This window comes from Triturus cristatus, chromosome 7 (genome assembly GCF_964204655.1).
Source record: "Triturus cristatus chromosome 7, aTriCri1.1, whole genome shotgun sequence".
NCBI classification, from domain to species: Eukaryota; Metazoa; Chordata; class Amphibia; order Caudata; family Salamandridae; genus Triturus; species Triturus cristatus.
This window is the reverse complement of record NC_140590.1, coordinates 1,476,915,628-1,476,922,582: the sequence shown is the minus strand read 5'-3', so window position 1 is coordinate 1,476,922,582 and position 6,955 is coordinate 1,476,915,628. Positions and strand designations below refer to the sequence as shown.

General features: G+C 46.4%; 1 long non-coding RNA gene across 2 annotated transcripts in view; it reads left to right on the top strand.

Annotated features, from left to right (window-relative positions):
• The first annotated feature begins 458 nt into the window (after positions 1-458).
• The window catches only part of LOC146812207 (uncharacterized), an 82,250-nt gene continuing 75,753 nt past the window's right edge, over positions 459-6,955 (top strand). For both annotated transcript variants that reach the window (XR_014965881.1, XR_014965880.1), the window contains exon 1: positions 459-576. This is a non-coding gene — a long non-coding RNA (uncharacterized LOC146812207). The remainder of the gene's footprint in view (positions 577-6,955) is intronic.

The window sequence follows — 6,955 nt, the reverse complement described above, 5'->3', positions numbered from 1 at the left end:
CTGACGCAGGTATAATGTGACGCAGGGCTTTACAACGTGACGCATCTCCCTAGATGCGTCACGTTGTAAATAGGCCGCATTTTTTGCGCCGCCGTTGCGTCAAAAAAAGTGACGTAATTGCAGCTCAGGAAGGCGCAAGGGGCTTGTAAATCTGCTCTATTATACCTGGCACAGGTATAATGTGGGGCAGGGGGTTTAAAAAGTGACGCATCTACCTAGATGCGTCACTTTGTAAATATGATGCAACATTGTGCATCTTTTACGCTGCTGGTGCCTCATAAATAAACCCCTTGGGATTTACTTGGCCGAGTGCACAAAATCACGGAGGGGAGCAGCGCAGCCAATCAAAATCCTGCAGAGCTCAGAGGAGCAGCGCAGGGCCGTCATCTTTCGTAGCGCGAAAGCGCTGCCTATGACGGCCCTGCAAAATGCTTCTGGCCTGCCCCTGGAGTGACTGGACCAATGTGCTCTCTAGGGGCAGGCCTTGTTTGTATGGATTTCCGCGTTAGTGGACGCGGCAGCCGGCAGGTCTTAACCGTCACTGTGCACATCAAATTTACCCAGGATTAAAGTCAGGTAAAATAACTTGTGATTACATAAAATCTGGTCTTTCAGTGGCGCGGCCGCTTTTTATGCAGGTGCTGAGACGGGTCGCTATCGGGCTCTCTGTTTTTGCTCTCTCCCTCAAGAGCAGAAAAAAAATCTTAACTGCAGCAGTGCCACCCTTCACTGGCGTTGGTGTAACTTTAAAGACACTCGTTATAGTTCGTTCACACTTTACAGAACTGAAACATTTTCAATAGTGTATACAACGAAGCCATAGTTGTTCCTTCTTTAGCTTATGGAACTAACACCCATGTTGCTTGTATTATACATCTGGATGCAATGACAGAAGCAGCAAATTACCATTTAGGCAGCACACTACGCTAAGCACGGATGTTCAGCTTGCGTGTTTTAAGCCATTCCCCAATTACATCAGCCACGCCATTTTGAGAGAACCCCCCCCCCCCACTCCCCCAGTTTTTTCATCCTACTTAAAGCCCTGCATAAATTCCAATGCATTTATTTTTTGACATGGGGAAAATGTCTGGCTTTTGGCGATTTTGCAATTTTTTTCTACCAACTGGGACCAAGGCTGCCAAATTTTCATCCTGCTTTTGTGTAAAATGTACATGTTTGCAGAATACCTATGTGTGACATTTGTATGACTAATGTGTGACAGCGCGAGTGACACTTCACTGAAAGTTTAATTATTAACTCAAATCAGGTAAACTACCAAAGCAGTGCAACATAGTGCCCTCGGCATTTAATTACTCTATGCAGTACTAGCAGCATGCCCATGAGTGAATAACATGGACATGGTAGATTGCTCAAAAGCTGTCCTTTACTGTTTCTATTTGTGAAAATCTCATCCAGGAAAGAACTTTTCTTTGCTCTCTCGTACCTTGCGCCTTGCATTAATAATAAAATAAAAAACACTACTGACAACAAAATAAAATTTAAAATCCTGGACATGCCTTAGCACTCACATAAAATCTGCGGCTTCCCGTGGCCCAAGCAGGGGGCCACTCAAGAGGGCGGCCCTCTAGTGCCATCTGGGTACCAACCCACCCTCTTCTCTATTGCTGGGACTCAGGGAGGAGTCGCCCCATCCTGGCCTGTGGTGCGCTAGGAGCGTCACTTCCGGCGCGCGGAGGATTGGGGGAAGGTATGTAGACCTTCCCTCGCCATCCGGGCATCCTCTTTTGCGCTGGACACGCCTTCTGGCGTGTCTGGAAGCAAATGGTTACAGAAGGTTACCTCTGCGCGGCACAATAGGGGTGCCAGAGCCAAATCCCAGGAGCCTCATGGGAGGTTCCTGGAAAACCGTGTTTGCGCCCCGTTAGTCCTTCGGGCGGTTGTGGGCCTGAACAACCGGGGTCTTACCTTGCTACGCTCCGTCCTGAAAGGGGCGTGAGTTATAAGGGACCAAATGTGTCACATGATTCGGGAAGAGGATCACCAGAAGGGGCAGCACAGATGGTGTTTGCCCCAGTGCTGCTTGGCTCATCAGGCGGCCCAGATGGCTGCCTGCCCTTTGATGGCCCGTAAGATAACCCACCATATTGCATACCGTTGTATGTAATAAACCTGCAACAATATTTACCCCCAAAAAAGTTGTGTTGTGCATTTATTTATGTAGCATGCATGCTATGTGTTTGTGTGGGTGGGGTGTGTTGCCAATGTTGACACTAAGAACACTTCAGAACTCCGTCCCGCATTAATTGAGTACAATGCAGTTTGTATCGGCACCAGAAAGTTGGTGCTATCATGACTGACCTGATGCCAACGCTGCTTTTGAACAGCTGATGTAGCAGTCTCTCACCCATCCTTCAGATCCCCGCAGCACCCTGTCTCCCCAGGCACCCAAAATCCACTATCCCTCCAGGCAACTGCAGTACTGACTGCTTTAATCTCGGTTCATTCAGTATTCACTTGTCGTACTGCAGACCTCCCTCCCTTTCTGCTCCAGGACAGGGACTCTCTCGAGTGACAATAGGACCCTACAGGGTTATTCCCTCCAAAACATGCCACTACAGGAGTGTTCTTTCCCTTCTCCATGATCTTGTAGCAGTACCTCCTTTCAGGCTCCTACAACCTGAACTCACTGCCCCCATGTTCCTCTGTGCTTCTGCAGTACCCCCACTCTTATCAGTCTACGCCACGCTTCTTTTATTTCTCAGGATGCAGCAACACACCCGGCTGGCTTCCTCTAGTATTCCCTCCACCAATAGTCAGCTAACGACTGTGGGGAGCTCTTTGAGCACAGCCACCCTTCTGGCTCTCATGTGTTCTGAATGAGTGCACTTTTTCCCTCCAGGCTATTGCTGAACGTAACTGCCACCCTTGAAATGTGGGTGAGATGCCTTTGTAGCTCTTGGTGCTTTAGTAACTCAGTGAATCAAACAGCACTGTAACTGAACACGATGACAGGATGAACTTAAGTTGCACTTACTTCCCGTACTGCCACGCTTTCTCTTAGTCTGAGACACTCATTCTTTCTACACACACGTAGCATGACACATTTGTAAGCTGTTGTATCTAACTTATGATGACCACCTCGGCTCTCTTCTCCAGGGTTCACTAGCTTATGCCATTTCTAAGAGCTAATCTAGCTGAAGGCAGAGATTATTCGGTTTGTCCGGTGCAGCCTGACAAGATTCCCAAGACACAGTACCTCAGCCCAACACAATTAGGGTGAAGTGGGCACCTCGCAGCCCTGGGCTCTGGTGCCACTGCACCTACTGCATCATTTGTAGCTACACTCCTGGGCAAACCGCATGCTGTGACAAAGTCTGTTCACCCGTGTCTGACCTGCTTGAACATGTAATGCAGCAGCTGCCACTTATCCTGGTAAAATAAGCTGCAAAGTGCACTATTATCTGTCAGACCAGAGTTGGGACTGCAAATAACACATGCTAGTCCTAAGGTGTGGTTCCATCCGTGTGGATGAGGCACTTCAAATACCCACTGCAGATATAGGATCACAACTGGGTGGTTAATACTCACGTTCAACTAATCTAACTGTGGCCTAGGACAGGACAAAGTCCTCTTAGCTCCAGAAGCAGGAAAGGCAGACTGTTAATGAATGTGCTATCATCTCAGATCGATTAATAAGCGTGACAAATTGGTGACCCTGTGGTAATACAGGGTGACACTATACTGAGTTGCATTAACCTGTTGTGTGTGGCACTAGGCAGTACTGTGGGACCCTAAAACACTGGTCATGCCGGTACAAATTCTACCAGGCAACAACCTTGCTTTCAACATGCAAATTACGGATTTGTATTGTATATAGAGCACTCAGTGGGTTACTTCCTTTAGTTACTGGCAGTTATTAAGTTAATATTCTTCTAATATAGCCCAGTGAGCAATGAACGGGCATCAAGGAGCTGTATGTAAACTGTAAGGCATAGCTTGGCCCTTTTTCCCCTCAAGCTATGATTATTTCAAGGTTGCTAAAAAGAGTTTATTTGGGTAATAATAAAGTCTTTTTACATGCAACCACTGCATTATGTTTTAAAACCAGACTTTGGTTTTCTCCTGCGCACGTACTCTTAACATATAATGCCTAACAGTGTTGATGATATGTGACTCCTACACCTTGTAACACTGATTACTTTATGTAGAAACCTCATGTACATTGATTTACACACTTGTACGATTCATTGTGTATGTATAGTATGTTTGTCTGTGGTAAAGTAATTTGACACCGTACATTAGATAACAGTTTCACTCAGTCAATTGTGCATGCTTAGTTTCTACAGAGTTACTCAGAAATAGCTAGACGGACGTTTCAATAAAAAGGGTTTATTTTACAGTCTTATTTCTCGGGCAAGAGATATGAACTGCAACAATCGTAAGACAGAATGCAAAGTATAATACGTACAGCATTAGCAGTAAGATAAAATAACACTGCAACAGCATGGTTTGTAGCTATGACAGCTATTCATAAAAATACATACATAAATAACACAGGCTAAAATGTTAATACTCATCTGATGCTTCTAGCTAGTTCTACCCCAGTGTACCTAACCTAAGAGTAGTACGAGGTAAGAAGTAGGTGCTGTCTGTCTATAGTCTAGTTTCGCTATAGTTGCCAAGATTTGCCAAAAGTCCCTCTAGGTTCTAGTCCGTTCCATACCTTAGAATGAGTGAGGTTGGAATCTCTTTCTGAGTGTCGATCTCTAACACCCCGCAAGGGGGGTCAGAAACACTGGAGCTGGATTTTCTGCGAGGAGGATGACAGCGTCCGGTCAGTGCATCAGGTGGGGAATTGACTTCCTTCCGAACTTGCCGTGGTGAGCCGCGTCGTGCAAGTAGGCAGCCGAACCGTGGTTTGCCATGGTAAGTGAAGGTATATTTATACCTTGAAGGTGTTTAGTAATGCCAGTATTGACGTAAAAGTCGGGCAGAAGAACGTCATGAATGAACCCCTAAGGAATAGATGTTCATGCATAATAAGTGAGTTCTTGGAGCAATCAATATCCAAGCAAGGGGAAGTCCTAAAGCCTTAAGAGTCTGGTTTTCCAAGAACTCGTTGTGACGTAGATGAACGGATGTAGGTGGCCATGCCTGTATTTGGTTAGCATGGATAATGCCTAAATAAGGGTAGGATTTCTATGCCTAAATATGGGCAATGCGAATTGTTCCTATTTAAGGACATAAATTCGGAAACCTATATACAGTATCTAAATCGACACACAACACCATTAGGGTCCTGTCGTGGAATGTTAATGGGCTAAATGATAGAAATAAACAGACTTTGGTACTGCAATACCTACGTAGACATTCTCCTGATCTGGTCTTACTGCAGGAGACACATGTGAAGAGCAAGTGCTACTTGGCACTCGCCAGGTTTGTATAAGACCTCCTGGCACACGCAGGATTTACCTCTGGCTCTAGAGGGGTAGTAATACTAGTCAGTAAAGCTGTACCCTTTATACTGGGACATATATGGCATGATTTTCTGGGCAGTTATGTGGCACTGACAGAGACTTGGAAAGGACGCACTCTTAACCTGTGCTCCACCTATGTACCCCCGAAGCTTGACACGGATACGCTTCCGCTGCTAAACAAACTAATACTGGACCTACCCACGGGATCCTCCTGCTGGGGAGAGATATGAATGGTACGATGTCCTGGGACCTGGATAGAGCCAAGCCATCTTCCAAGGTGGGGGGCCCCAGCCATTGCGGAAAATTCGAGTAAAAATGGCGCTTGTAGATCTGTGGAGAGAGCATAACCCATCCACTAGGCAATACACACATATATCAGTAGTACATGTTAGTGGGTCAAGATTAGATCACATTTTCACACAATGTGTGCACGTCGTACAGTTTAGAGACGCGCAGCATAAAGCTAGGGGTATATTGGACCATTCCCTGGTGGAGGTGTCCCTGCGTGGCCCGGCCCGAAACAAAGTTCTTCCACCACGTATGGATCCCTGGCTCTTTCGGGATTATGAATTTCAGGACAAGTTTAGAGAACGCACAGAATAATACTTCATAGAGAACACAGATTTGGTTAATTTAGTGTGTGTTGTGGGAGGCATAAAAAGTGTTTTCAAGAGGCTATGTCCAGGCAGAGATATGTTATATCATTCGGCCTCAGCCACAACGGAAGAGGAATGCTCTGAATTCCTTAAAGATATATCCCTGCTGACACTCACAGCAGAAGATGTTTAACAGATTTTGCGTGGCGCGGGCGGAGGGACGTCTACCAGAGGACTTTAGGCTAGCCACAATAGTGGTCATTCCTAAACCTGTCAAACCACAGGAGCTATGTGGCTCATATAGGCCCATCTCCATGCTCAACTTTGAAGCCAAAGTGCTGGCAAAGGTGTTGGCCAATAGACTCCGTCGCATCAGTTCCACAATAATTCACCCAGACCAATCAGGGTTTATGCCTCAGAGAAGCAGTAGACTGAACCTCCGTCGCCTATACAGGGTAATGCACAAGTTGGCATCGTGCCCGACAGAGGCTGCAGCAGTGCTGTCGCTAGATACTTGTATGGCATTTGACCGCTTCGCGTGGGCATTCTTATTTATAGTTCTGTCTAAGCTCGGCTTTGGACCAAAGTTTTGTGCTTGGGTCCGTCTTCTATACTCCGACCCGTTGTGGAGAGTTCGGGTCAACGGGTGATATCTAGACCATTCGCTGTCCACAGAGGTACACGCCAGGGATGTCAGCTCTCCCCGATCGTCTTCGCAATTGCTTTGGAACTGATAGCGGCATGGGTGCGTAGGGATCCTTTGGTGCATGGGATAGATGTTGGGGGTGGTTGGGAGGAACGTATCTCTCTATATGCGGACTACATCCTGCTTTATGCACATAGGCCACGCCACACAATCCACAGACTTATCCATTTCTTTAGAACCTTCGGTAATTTTTCCGGCTATCCAATAAATTGGGA